Below are 13268 nucleotides of genomic sequence, written 5' to 3' on the forward strand. Positions count from 1 at the left end.
TAACGTCTTGTTTTGGTAGCTAGTACGAGTCCTTTCTTAAATTCATTAGAGACATGGCTATTAACCCTAAAATTACTGTAGTAATCAGAAAACCTTACCAGCAACAATACTTTGGAAAGATAATAAAGTTAGAAACGTGAGAAAGTTATTGCATGCTATTTATGAACCAGAAAAATCACCAGATTGTATTGTTAGACATGTTAATTGCAAGTTAATATTGTTAAAGCATGATATGTTTCCTTCGAGATAGCTTGGTTTGCTGGTAAACCTTTCCTTCTTGTTTCACTTGCTAAACTAAAGTCATCAGTCTGACATCAGGTTTTAGTGCAGATGAGAGAGGGATGCTGACCTTTCCTATTTTTTTTTTACTTTTTTAATAAACAGCTACAATTTAGAAAAGCTCAAATGCTGACATCAATAAAAGGTGGAGACAAAGAAAGATATTCTCTTCTTGTGTTAATAGAAAAAAATAAACCCTTCATTATGTTGTAAGCTTGTAAACGCAGGGTATGAAAATGTCTTCTTCAACCCAAAAGGGTCTTCTGTTTCCCTACTGTCATTCTTTTTTGTACTTTGTGCTGCAACATTTAGTATGTGTTGTAGTAACTTTGTGTAAAACAGAAAATTACTTGTTTGGGACAACAATCTGAGATGCTGTGTACATGATCTCAAAGAGGGTGTGAAATATATCAATTTTAGCATCTTATGTTAGTGATTAGAATCAGCCGTTTGCTAGCATTGCACTTTCTGTGCAAGTTCCCCAGAGAGTGCAAATCCAAAATAAAAGATTTATTAAAATGCTGCCAACACTTAAATCCAGCTTACTTGGTGGCAGAAATGGGTTGAAAGTTTAAATAAAACTTTGCATCCAGCCTTCCTATTACCCTGCTTTAAGTCCTGCTCTCTCTCAGCTTCAGTGTACCATAGACATATCAGGCTATTTAAAAGGCACAGTATCCTTTTAAATAGCTTGTCTCTGTGCTGACCTCAGTTTTAACACAGCTGATACTGAAAATGGCAAACTTTAGCTACATTTACACTCCCGATCCTTTTGTTTAACTGCTTTTTGCTAAGATCAACTTTACATGATTGTGCATATAATTTAAATGTACCTGCTATCAGGTTAGTATGAACAGTCTACAGCCTTGAAGTAATGTTGCGGACACGTTCAAAATGTGACATTGTGCAGCAGTAAATAAGTGAGTAAGGATGCTACAAGTGTCGGCATTCATTCTCAAGCTGTGCGATCTGAGTCGATTAAAATACGACTTACTGAATCAACCGTATCTTCTCTAATGTTTATAGTAGAGCAGGGGAATAAGTCAATTTTATTAACTAACCAGATTTTCTTTTCATAAAAATTACATTTTTGAGAAATTGTAATTTTCTTTCTTTTTTTTTTTTTTACCAATTCATTCCTTGGGCTTCCGTAGCACAGAGTAAAGTCAGTCCACCGAGGGCCTACCATGTTGTTTCACAAGCATATTTTACAGCTTGTATTAACCTGGACTTTGAATTCAGGTCATCTCCCAAAATAGATTACTGAGAATAAAGCCAGGTTTTTGAAAATAAAATGTTTTTTATTAAAATTGGAAACCAGTCTTGGTATGAAGAAAAAATTTGATTTTATTTTTAAGCCAGAACGCCCAACCCTAGTTTGTAGAGGTTTTCAAAAGTACCTATGGTTCCTTTCAAGAAGATATCCACAGTAGTAGTAAAGTAACCGATATTATTTACTTAGTTTTAGTTTTTGACTGGCTTGTCAACATTCAGGTCCAATCACTTTGTCTTTGGTCAACCCAGTTGATGTCTCAGTCCATATCTGCTTTTTGTACAGATTTTCTGCAGTTTGGTGCCTAGCTTGTTGTGACTTGTTGCACATTCAAAACAGTTATGAAAGAGAATTAAACTTTGTAGCAACTCAGCTACTACCTATTTTTATTATCTTGTAGTTTATGGGATCCAAAATTTCTCAGTGTTTGTAATAAAGTAAGTAACTGATTACTGTATTCAGAAGTACCATTCCATAATACTAATGCAAATGGAAGTCATTTAGTACATAGAGGGAAGTCCTACATTTTCAAGTTTTACACACAGAAACCGCACAGGAACTGAGGTCACAGATTTGTGAGGGTGAAGAAGAGGAATGCAAGTATAGCAGTAGCAACAAAAGCAACCAGCAATTTCACTAAACATCCAAAGCTGTTCAGTAGGTCATCAAGTTCATCCAGTTTGGGCAGACATTTTTAATGAGCTCTGTAAAAGTTGCCATGTGACCCCACCCCCCACCTGTAGGTTTATTACACATACAACATCATATACACCATAATATAATTCATATGCAGCAGGAATATGCTAAGTGACTGCATCTACTTAGGAAATTCCCAAGAACAATAATTCGAAGAAAAATAAAAATAAAACACCTAATCTGAACACTTTGGTTTCTGCAAAAACAAAGTACAAACTTTAAGTATAAACCTTTTTTAAAAAATCTTACTAGAGAATACTCTAAAGGTTTAGCTAAAACATGAACCTTAAAACAGGAAGAACAAATCAATTTCAATGAGGCAGAAATGTAAAGCATGCTTGAAAAAAGAAATGGCAACCTTCCGCAGGATGTGTGGGAAAGGGCCCTCCATATTATTTGCTGATTGTATGAGCTGGGAGCAGCTGAGATGGCGGCCCCAGAATATAAAAGAAAGGGGGAGGGGCTCAGCTGGGACCAGTTCATGTTGCTCCTAGCAGGGGTGTGTTCTCCACAAGGGTGTGTAGTCAAAGTGATAGCATTCTGGGTATCACCAAATCCCTTCAAACAGACACAAAACTTTCTTCTCCAGTGCTTTCTGTGACATGCCGCATAACTTCATACAGTATAAGTTGAATAATCTTTTCCTTTTTTTTTGTCACTTGCTATAACTGAATCATACACTTGCAGGTATAAAAAATACCTGAATATTGTGTTTGCTGCACTTTAAAGTGCACACTGGTGATTATCACTTACAGCCATCGCTAGCGGTGCGCAGACAGAGGGGAAGTACACTGCACAGCCCGTTGCATAGCAACACCCATCCCCCACCTCTAGCACTAAATAGTGCGCAGTATGGAAATAACACCCAGCCCGGACTGTACCACTCTGACAAAAAAGGCTAGAAGAGGGAGGGGTGACTGTTTGTCCTTTATTTGTCTTTTAAAGAATCAACAGTCAACTGTAATTTCATGAGTAAAAAGGTCAAGAAAATCACTGTAAAACCTGCTACCGTTATGACAAAGACATTGATATCACTGTAAATTTTGAGTGTGTTTAAATGATCTTTCACTGGACGGAAGACGGAGCTGCATTCATTTTTCTTATGCAATTAAAAATGAAAAGAAGTCCTTGGAACAAATAATGCCTCACTGCGCTGCATAATTACAAAGAGATCAGCTAAAGTACTATGTGCTATAAAGTGAGCACATGTTGCCACTGTACTGAGTACTAATTATGTTAGCCTCAGCCTAGTTCTGTCACTGCACCGACGGTCTCTGTTTGGACTACAGAGAACCTTAGTCAGATGGCAATTTGATCTCAAAGGTCTCTTACAGATTACAGCTAATGTCAAAGGGACAGACTTTTAGAGAAGCTCAAACCGTTCATTGTCTGGCAGAGTTATCTTTCGAAAATATGATAAAATTTAAGTGGTGTCTTTTTCTCTCTCTCCAACCAGCAGCAGCAGGACTTTGTAATTTTTTTTTTTTTCCAAATCTGGAAGCTTAGGAGATTTAGATATTTAAGTATAAAAATACAAAGATGTGCTCAAGAATTGGGGAGGGCTCCTTCCTTTAGTGCTAAATTCAGTTCACTATGTTTAGACTTGACAAATAACAATGGAACTGAGGACTTTGGTTTCTGGTTCCTCCCACAACCAGTTTTGTTCTCTAAATGCCTTTTGCTTCAATCCAAATATTCCAACCACAAAGCAGAAAAAAATATCACCAAATTTTCAAACTATTAGGCCTTCCGAGTCTTTCAGAACAGGGTGGATCACTGAAAATTATTCTAAGAACTTTCTTTTTAGTAAATTACCTAATCGGAATGTGCTTTATTTTATCAACAACAATTTCCCAACAATAATTTACATTCTAACCCTTCTAATAATTCTCTTAATGTGTCATAGAAATGGAAGAGAAAAAACATAAACCACTTTCAATTTGACACAGCAACGCAAAAATCACCCAAGTTGAAGCATAGCTAACAGTGCACGGCCGTCGCTAAATTGCAGAGGCACACAACACCTAATCTAGAAGCAACTGCCCCCCCAGGTCTCACAGTCCTCCCACCCTTTCTGTCTCTTACACACACAGCCTGTGTGTCTCTGGAACAGCCTCTCTTGCTCAAACATGGACTGTACCACTCTTATGGGGGAGGCGGGAAAACGAGTGGGGGAGGGGCGTGACAGACAAAAGCGAAGGGGAAAAGAAAAAAAAAAAGCAACACAGCACTAAAATGGGCAATTTGACTGCTTTTAATGACTTTCAGTTTAATTTGACTGCTTTCACACACACCATGAAGGAACACACCTAATCTCTAGATTAAACCAAACAGGTAGCATCAAACGTCCTAAGAGGTCTATTTAAATCATTTCCTTGCACATTAGCATATTTTTCCACTCATTCTCTCAGCATTCCTTACATGTGCAAGTAACAACTGATGCATATTAGCCACACAGTTGGAGGCTAGTTGCAGTAAGTGGGGAAGAAAAACCCCCAAAGCAAAGCCTGCCACACTGAGGAGTCTCTATCTGCCCAGCCTCTCAAACAGCAGGGAGGGGTTGGTGTTAAACAGGCTGAACCATTCCAGCAAGAGGGTGGATCCTTTCTACGAACAGGATCAAAGATACTAATTTTAAACTTCTCATAGGCAGATAACTTGGTGCATTAAAATGTCACAATTCAGTGTCAAGATTAGTTTATTCTTAAACCCATTTACTAATATGTTGAAGACTCAGAAATAAACACGCTGGATGAATACGATGAATCTGAGCTTTCCATTTAAAAAATACTTTAATTTGTCTTCTTGTAATTTCTCATCTTCACTAAGAACACTCGTTTTGCGAACAACAACAACAAAACTAGCTGTGCATTTATTGCCCAACCCCCCTCCTCTCTGTCTGCCACTGTAGAAACACAAAATGGCCACCAGTGTTGCTGCGAACAGCATGCCAAGCACAAGCAAAAGCAGATCAGATTACTGACTCCGCCCACAAAAACAACCAAACAGGATTAAAGCAAATACTGTTATCTTTGCATGTTATTTTTGATTAACTAAACTCCTGCTTTAGAGATTGTTGTTGTGAGAGACCACATGAATGTTGACCTGTAACATCTGTTTAAATATTCCTGCTTATTTGACCCCAAGCTGTACTAGACCTATTAGTGTAAAACAAGAAATAGCAGAGGAAGGAAATAGAACATTTTATTTCCTATTCAGATGGTTTTAGGTGCTTCAACCAGTGTATCCAACTGTAAACATGACACAGACTTGCTTGGGACTGGGACACAGAGCAAGTTCCTGTTTATTTCTGATAAACTAAACTATTAAAATAAACAATTACCAATAATGGATATAATGCAAGGAATTATCCAAGAAGGCTAAATGCAGTGTGGACAAAAATAAAATCAACCAGCTATTGAGGGCAGACACTGCATTCCAACTACACTGCGCAGAGCGGACGCTCTACCCTTCCCCCACCCTGACTGCTGGCATCTGGATTCACTGAGACTCAAAATGGCCACCCGGTTTGCTGTGCGTAGCAACACGGAGCTTCTCCAGCCTGCCACAGCTTCCAATAGAGCGTTAGCTTCAGCAGCACAGAGCCGCTGGGAAATGATGCCTGTCTGTCACAAAAAAAGCAAAACCTTTATTTCGGTTTAGCTGAAGTCTTCAGTGCGTGTCGGACGCAATTTTTCTTTTTATTTTTTAAAGGGGTTTATTGGTAATGTCAAACTGATTCCGCTGATTCCTAGTAATCAAAGTGACCCGTGTTGATTCCCACCACACACTAAAAATTATTTTGATCAGCTTCCAGTGATTTTGACCTTGCCAATCAACTTGACTAAAATCATCTGATTTGCAGTTCCAGCGGATATTACATTTTATTGAGATTACTAAAAAAGTCTAAAAAGCGATTAATGACATCACTTTCCTTTTTATCTAACAAATTTGGTTCTCGATCACAACTTATGAACACGTGACTCAGTCCACTGTTAAACCTGACTGGCCTATAGCTGTGAAAGGGAAACCGCGTCAGTCAGGCTGTTCACTTTGTGCCAGACTAACATGTAAAAGGACACTCCGCCTCAATCTGACAATCTGAACAAATCAGCATGTTTAGAAAACACAAGCATTATGACTGATTTGAAACTGTTTAATAGATGTATAGATGTATATGTTTAGAATCAATCTGTTATGACTGATTATTAGGAATTTGTACTCAAGTATTTCTTGAAAGGAGGATAATTCCCATACAGGTGCAACTCAGTCAATTAGAATATCTACGAAAGGTTTGTGGATTTCTGTAATTCAATTCAAACAGACTTTTATTGTAATCTCTCGTTCAGATGGGACTTAATACAAGCAATGTAAAGTGTAACCCGTATCTTGGATGTATCTGCATGTGGTGACACCACCTGGAGTCTGGACATTGTGAATATCCCCTACACTTTTGAATATGACAAAATCCACTTAAGATGCTGCTACATCTGTTTTTTGTGTACTTTTTTAATAACTACACTTTTTTCTTCCACTAAACTTTCTATAATTATGCTTAGATGCAGCCCTTGCTCTAGCTTACCATATTTGTGGATGATATCAACCTTCTTCCCCATGATTGTGTAAGTCATAACAGGGCATTTCTGCATTAAAGTTATTTTAATTGTAATATTACAATTCCCCAAGAAATACAATGGTGTTTTTTTTATCAACTGTAAGGCGTCGGCAAAATTACCAGATCTAAACACCTAAAATATATCACTCATTGTATGATGAAACTTTTGATGTCAACTGCTAACTTATTGAGATCCACCTGAATAATCTTCTGGTGTCTGAAAGAGAGTCATTTCCAAAAACAGGTTTTTTGTGCTATCACAGAATACCAATTTGAACTCAAATGCCTTAATTTGAGCGAGAATAAAGTCGGTTTGCAACTGCAGATCAAACACTGTATAGAGAAGTCATAATCTAATCACATCAGGTAAAAATTACTACCCAACCAGTTTTATTTTACGCTCTCCCATAGGATCAGGCATTTTATTTGTGCTGCAAACTCAAAGACAGGAAACATGGAGGGAGAATGCAGCAGATTATTTTTTCCTTTTTGTGACATTCCCTTGCGTGCATCCGTTTGTGTCTTTCTCTATGTACCTCGGAGCGCTTTTGTAGCGAAATATACTTAAATGAAATTTTCTCTAATATTACTGAAATATTTATTAGTTATTTGGGGGTAAAAAATGTTACTAAACATTTGTCGACCACTTGACTGATTTCCGTTTCATCTTATAAGATCTATCCAAGATAAGTAAATTACAGATTAATTATAATGACCATTTCTGACAAAGTATTAAAATAACATGATTAAACTGCAAAGCAGCAGTCTAAAACCACTGCTCCCTAGCCTACTACTGCCCAAGTATTGTACGCGTGATTTGCTCTTGTTGTGCAAAAGCGAAGAGCAGCGACAGCAGGCTAAAAGGAAAAAGGGGAAGAAAACTAGGAGGGGGAGGGCAGAGCCAGAAGGTTCCATGTGAATCAAGCATGCACATGGTGATTATTCTTTAGCCATGCGCTACAGAGAGAGGTTTGTATCATAGCTCAAAAAAGGCCACATATGTTAATCAAAAGAAACATCTTGATGCAAAATAAGGTTAGCCTTGGCTTCCTTACGGTATATAAACAAACAAAATTCTTAGTTGACAGCTGAACTAATAAATCTTACCGCTGTGTTTCTAGCTCTGAAAGTAGCCTATCACACCTAGAACAATCTCTGAATGTGTCCACAGTCTAAGTCACACTGATTGATGAGAACTAAAGCTAGGACTACACAGTCAGAGCCTAAGTCCACAGCCAGACACACAGCGCCAACACCCATCCCCCACACCTGCAGTCTGCTCCTCGCTGGAGGTTTACTGCCAAGCATGGACTACACCATTTCAACAGAAGGGTGTTCTTACAACTGAGAGACAGACCTGTAGAGGGGTCTCACAAATTGACAGCTGTTTAAACAAACTACACTGTAATTAAAATTCAACCAGCCTGAGTCTAGGATGAATTTATTCCCAGTAAATTACAGGTCTCTTAAACTGGTAGACATTCTACCCCTTAGCCTTGAAATGGTAGCTCGTTCGCCCTGAGCTGTTGGATGAAATTTTAATTAAGTCTCTGTAGCTAAAAATCTGCTATATTTCTGTCTATTCTGCTTATAGTTTGTCACGTCGAAGTTATGTTTTCTCTATAAAAATAAATCCAATATTCCATGCTGCCTTTTCTCCTTCTGCATGAAACACACACGGATCTTTTCTCTGTGAAAAGCTGGCCAACACCTCCTGATTTAAACTAAATGCATTAGTTTAAAAAAGTTAGCCTCAGCTACATGCTTCCCAGCCTCCATTTCTAGTTTGATGGATTGCTTGCAGTGGATGCTTGTAACAGAAAATGGCTGCCGCTGCTGAGAGGGTTTCCGTTACGGTGACTATACAAGCACAGGCCTGCGTATGGCCGTCTCTTGTTGTTCCAAACCTTCCTTCTCCTGACAGTCATTTTTCTAAATCAGATCAACTTGCCAATTTTATTTTGATTACTTTCCCCTCCCATTTATTAACTTATATTTAGAACAGGTGGCATACATTTAGGGAAATTTGCATTATACGCAATGTCCAAAGATCAGTTGTATTTAAAATGTAAATGTAATTTCTTCATTGTCTGTAATCTTTCATGATATAGAGAACATCAACCTACAGACATGTTAGACCTAACTACAAGATTAAAACCTGATGCAGACGATGTACATGACACATTATCTCACAATGTGTCATGCATACAACACTCGTCTGAAACAACTATAGCGCTAATCCAAAACAACAGAAAAAAAAAAAATTCTGACATTTTGTTTTTATCCATTAGTAGGTTTAACACTGCAATGTTGAAACATCTATTGCCAAATTGCTGTGCTATGCTGATGATACTTTGTTGATACTACACTATTGTACCTCTTGCTTTGTGTGCAAACAAAGAGTAAATGATTTTCTACAATTGTCTTGAGTCAAGACTAGACTGAGCTTTTCTCTGGTTTAATGACACCGAATGCTTGGACTGTGCCACCACTAATAACTTTTCACTTTTGTGCAAAGTTACCATTAAAAGGACAAGATTTTAACTAAAAACATGCCTACTTAGAAACAGTACCTTTTCATAGAAAATTATGTTCCAATTTTAAGCTTAGTTAGAGTCTGAAACAGCAGTGCACACCAGAACTGATAGAGCCTGGTATCTACGATTTTTTGGGGGGGTTGTATTGGATGGTTGTGCACCTCAAAAGAGAGAGCAGGAAGCTTTGATTTCACAATCATTAGAAGACAAACTAAACTCTGGAAGCTGCATCTGTTTTAAAACTATGTAGTTCCAATTATTTGATGTGAACGTCGTACGTCTTTGTAGATTGTTCAAGCTTATGCTACCAGTATTGTGATCTCAGCAGTTCCAAGAAGATGCAACAAACTACAAATCTCTCTAAACCCGTTCTCTCTTCTTTTTTGTTGGGTTACCCATCACAAATATACTTGAACTTTTTTCACATTGAGGTTTAGGTTAAGAAGCGTCGTTTCCCCCCTCAGCAGGCTGAATGCATTCCAGATAAAGGCCAGCTTCAACATGTGCATGAAATACAAGTAAAAGATAAGCTATCTCATTTTTATCTGTACAAATCACATGCTCTTCCAACATTTCTTCACTATCGATTAGCCTCTTCTTCTTTTGAGGCCATTCTGGGTTGGTTGTATTAGTCCTTTTATTATAAAGAATTTGTCTCGAATTGATATTTTTCAAGATTTTAGTTTGCACTGCTTTCTTGTTCTCTTGCCAGCTAAGTTTGGTTCTATAAAAGCAGTTATTTGTTCTTATTTTTGATAGATTTTGCATGTATAAATTACATAAGTTATGTTATTCATGACAAATCGTTTAACCAACAAAAAAACTCTATGAAATATATCCACGGATTCGTAAATGGAACAAATGTGCAAGTGCTTTACACCAGCAGGAAATTTCTTTCTGCAGATACTGTTCTAACTCCAATATTGACTATACAAAGTGATTGGGTTATTGCGAGTCTCACAAAATCCTGCAGTAGGCTTTTGAAAAAAAAACTCACCATCCAATTTAACATTATTACAATAAACACCACAAAATTTCTAGGTAAACGTATAAACCCACATTGCCCATCCCTATTTCTGACTCCTTCTCACGCTAGAGTCATGTGTGAAATGACTGGAGTAAAATGGAAGGTCAAAGCTGTGGTGGGTAATGGAGGTAGTCTCAGAGTCTAGTTGACTGAGCATGTGTTAGATGGAAGGTAGGGGAAGCTCAGTCTATGCAATTTTTCACTCTGACCATCGAGGATCTGGCCGCACCTCTGATTTTGAAATGCCGACTTAAAGAACAAGAAGCACACATTGTTGCAGAACTTGACTGGTTACTGTGAAAGAAACAAGACAAATTGGTGTTTTTAACCAAAAGAGCTCTATACATTGTTTTTTTTTGCCATTTCACACATCTGCAGATTTTTGTTTGCAATTTCAAAACAAACGGATATAAAGGGGGACGCCTGTCACAGTCCATCTCGTCTTGCACACTGAACACAATGCATCTTTACGTAGACTCCTTTTTATCTTTTGGGTGCACTTTGGCATCTGATGTCAAAGCATAGGGTAGAATTACGGCAACCAAAAATATCTATCAGAAGGTGGTGATTTATTTTGTTTGGAAACAAGATCACAAAGACATCGTCTTTGCTGTTTGCAATCCGGCTCTGTATGGCAGCGGTCCCCAACCTTTTAGTCGCGCGGACCGGTCAGCCTTTCGCCATTTTGCTGCGGACCGGTGAGGGGGGGGGGGGGGGGGGGGGGGGGGTCGTAAGTATGGAGTGGTTGGGGACCACTGCTGTATGGCTAATGTCTACAGTTGCAAACTTTTCAAGTTTATATTTTCTAATCTTCATCTAACCTCTACAAGAAATTTGTCTGATTCAAATCAGTAAATAAGTTTTTTTTTTCTTGGAGTACATTTGAGTTCTATGGTATTATTGCAAATATTCATAAACAAGTGGCCAGTTCAAATTCAAGGAAAATTTGCCGTATGTGAAATGGCCAGGTCAATCCTTGAGCAGGAAACTGAACTCCACATTGCTTCTGACCTTCTTGCATCGGCTAAAAATGACTAATGGCATACTTTAGCAAATCTGCAAATACAAAGACTGAGTGTAAGGGTCATCAATGAACAACTATTGCCATCATTATTTGGTGTAACACAAACTGTCTATTTTTCTACAGACAATGACTTTGGATAGTATTTCAGAAATCATTTGGAGATTTTAACATTGTATTTAAAAAAAAGCCAAAAACTGAACAAGTAACAGTCCCGCAAAATAGTTAATGTTTCTTTAGCACTTTTTTTGACTTTGCTGATGTCCACATCATATTTGTTATGATGCTGCTATGAAATTTCAAATGGATTGTGTGCATTGCATTGACCATTGGATATATTTCTGTTAGGAGTACACCGATTTATCGGTGGCGATTTAGTTAATTTTGGGAGATCGGTGATTGGACGATTTTTACATATGAAGCCAATCTTATCCACCAATGTTAACAATCTCGGCAAAAGTCTAAAAATCAACCACTGTGTTTTTCTTTTATCCCGTGAGAGAGGTTTGACTGACAAACCGGCCGACCAGGTCATGTCTGCAGAATTAAAGTTAACAATAGTCACCCCATTGTTACCAATTCAGCACTTTCGTGATATATTGAGCAACATTTCAGACAAAAAAAATGGTATCGGCCAAAATTGGAATCGGTAAGTTAGGCTTTTTAAAAGATTGGTAATCGGCGATCAGCCAGAAAACTGAATTCAGTGCACCCCTAATTTTTGTATACTATAATAGTGATGTCCAAATCTGATCCCAAGTAAGAGTTGGAGCTTCTATCAAGGCTTTGTAAATTAGTGTTTGAGTACCTTGTATATTTCAGAAAATCCTGTCTATGCGTGATATACATGTTTCTTACCAACTAAAATGTCTTAAGAAATAGGGGATGAAGTCAACCCAACAATGTTAGACCCCTGATCCTCGATGGTAAATAGTCACAACTCAGTGACCTCTATGGGTTGTTGTGGAACAAGTTGGCAGTACAATTCAAAGCAGTCAGCATCTGATGTAGCAGGAGTCCATCGCAGCAAACAAAGTAGAACCACCACATGATCTTCCATTGTCCATCTGATCAGCATTAGGGCTGTATAATTATATTGATTCTGCAATATTTATCGATTTTCCCCCCTCCGAAGGTATCGATTTTTCATCCATGAGTATTAATACATTAAACCAGAGGGGTCCATAGGCTTATACCGTCTTTTTAACATGTCTTGGTTGTGACGTGTAGGAGCAAGACTCCACCTCCCCCAGTCTCACTTTCAACTTGTGCTTAAAGTGCACATTATAAACTACACACCAGTTTTTAAGTTGTGTTAATAGGCCAAGTAAACCGGAGTTATGCTAAAATAAGTTAACCATATTTTTGAATGTCAGAGAAATGTCAAAAACCGGCTTTTCCGGTTATGTGAAAGGGAATGACGTAAAAAACGAAATGCAACATTAGATTCCTTTATTTTTGGAAATCTGAAATCTTCAATAAATAACGATGGGCTGTATTTTGTTGCTAAGAAACGAAGTAAAGTTGCGCAAGTAACCGTGAAAGAGAAGCGGAACGGAGTAGTGGCGCAAACAGAGTAGCGGCAAAAGCAGTAAGATCGGGAAATTAATGCTAAGTTTGGATATCGGAGCAACTATGGCATCCACTTCGTAATTTGTTTTTAGCTTAGTGGTTTCTGTTCTGTATATAAAGGATTACCTGAAGAATGAACACGCAGCAGGCAATGTCGCTCTGTTTTGAGCTGGAAAACGAAGAGGGGAAACCCGCAGCGGCAGTCTGGGCACAGTGAGGATTGCCATGATGACGATGGCAGATCGAGA

At 38.1% G+C, this 13268-nt stretch overlaps 1 protein-coding gene across 3 annotated transcripts in view; it reads right to left on the minus strand.

The window, feature by feature from the left end:
* Positions 1-13268, minus strand: part of atf7ip (activating transcription factor 7 interacting protein) — a 32237-nt gene that overhangs the window by 13867 nt on the left and 5102 nt on the right. The window contains exon 1 of one of the 3 annotated variants that reach the window (XM_023333919.1): positions 2607-2626. The exons of the other annotated variants lie outside the window; for them this stretch is intronic. The gene's annotated coding sequence lies outside the window, so the exon portion shown is untranslated. Of the gene's footprint in view, positions 1-2606; positions 2627-13268 lie in introns of those variants that run through there. 3 annotated transcript variants of the gene reach the window in all.

This window comes from Xiphophorus maculatus, chromosome 5 (assembly GCF_002775205.1).
Source record: "Xiphophorus maculatus strain JP 163 A chromosome 5, X_maculatus-5.0-male, whole genome shotgun sequence".
Taxonomy (NCBI): Eukaryota; Metazoa; Chordata; class Actinopteri; order Cyprinodontiformes; family Poeciliidae; genus Xiphophorus; species Xiphophorus maculatus.